This window comes from Aplysia californica, unplaced genomic scaffold (genome assembly GCF_000002075.1).
Source record: "Aplysia californica isolate F4 #8 unplaced genomic scaffold, AplCal3.0 scaffold00087, whole genome shotgun sequence".
Taxonomy (NCBI): Eukaryota; Metazoa; Mollusca; class Gastropoda; order Aplysiida; family Aplysiidae; genus Aplysia; species Aplysia californica.
Genome location: NW_004797357.1, coordinates 1,531,106 through 1,532,484, shown reverse-complemented (window position 1 = coordinate 1,532,484; position 1,379 = coordinate 1,531,106). Strand labels below are relative to the sequence as shown.

General features: G+C 38.8%; 1 long non-coding RNA gene across 1 annotated transcript in view; it reads right to left on the bottom strand.

Moving 5' to 3' along the window:
• Window positions 1-822: 822 nt before the first annotated feature.
• LOC106011306 overlaps window positions 823-1,379 on the bottom strand; it is a 6,573-nt gene continuing 6,016 nt past the window's right edge. Inside the window, exon 2 of the long non-coding RNA XR_001184716.2 lies at window positions 823-1,083. This is a non-coding gene — a long non-coding RNA (uncharacterized LOC106011306). The remainder of the gene's footprint in view (window positions 1,084-1,379) is intronic.

The window sequence follows — 1,379 nt, the reverse complement described above, 5'->3', positions numbered from 1 at the left end:
CATAATGGTGAACTGCAAAACCACCAAACAGTGCTTTATACAAGGTTAGGGTTAGGAAAGTTAATGTTATTGTATTTTTGAAAACATCATTCGGTTTCTGAGCTTATAAGTTCACGAAATGTTGAGCTATTGACATCAGGCATTGATTCTAGTTGTGTCTATTTTATTTTTTTGGGGGGTTTCTTCGTGGTAGTCAAGGATCAGGGAAACACGTTCAAAGCGCCTTTTGCGTTGGCACCTCTGTAGTCTACGGGCGTATTTTGACGTCACTATTAATACTATTATCATGGATTGTAGAATACCAGTGACGTCTACTTAGACCATAGTTTTATACAAGTAACGTCAGCCAGTACCTTGATATTATTTCCAGCATACAATGACGTCAGCTAATGCCATAGATTACTGTAGGCCTATACCAATGACGCCATCGAGTGCCGTAGACTGTAGTATACCAGTGACGTCAACTACCACAGTTTCAGCTTATATTGACGCCAGTCAATACCACTGCTAATCGATCTACACATCGTCAGCAAATGTGCAAATGTAGGCCCACTAAGCCCAGAAAGAAAAATAATTTCAGTAGAGAAAGAAAAACAAAAACAAATGGTTATTTTTTTTTTTTTTTATTATACCTGCATTATGAATATCCCATCGCCAATTATTTGAGTGTCCACAAAATATTTCTTGAGCCCATAAAACTAAAAACTGATACACATGTTTAGAACCTGCATTATAAAAGGAAAAACAATTTGGGGGCCCAATACATTTGAACAACGGGCCGACGACATAAGACATAACAAAAAAGATCAAAATAAGAACAAATTAAAGGGGATAAAAAAATTTTAATCAATCTGTCGTAAGGTACCGGTCAAGTTCAGATTTAGATTTATCCTGTTATAGGTAGAAGATCTATAGTGTCCGGCTCACACCTGCCAACTTTGGCTACTGTGATTTTGTCGCCTTCTTTTTTCCTGCAGTTGGCCAAATCAAAGTAGCAGGGATTGTCGTAAGTCGTACCATCGGAGCCGCAAATCGGAGCATAGATCTCGATGCAAGCTGAGTCACATGATGGTTTTCCTTGGCCTGTTTGGAGAAAACGCGAATGATAGACAACGTTACTATCCGTGCGCAAATTGGTTTGTTTTAAAGATAGGCTTTAAATGTAATATGTGTGTCTCGACGCGGTGGAATCAAGCGCTCATCAAGTTATTTAGGTAGCCTTTACAGTGGAAACCTGTTATAATAGGGATGGTGGGAGTAGAGAAAAAGTCCTGTTATATCCGATCCGTGTTAAATCCAAAATGCAAGGAAAGTGAGCATTTGTGGACTAATCTATCTGTACTTATTCATGGGTAGTTTCCCTAGCCACAAGTACCCAA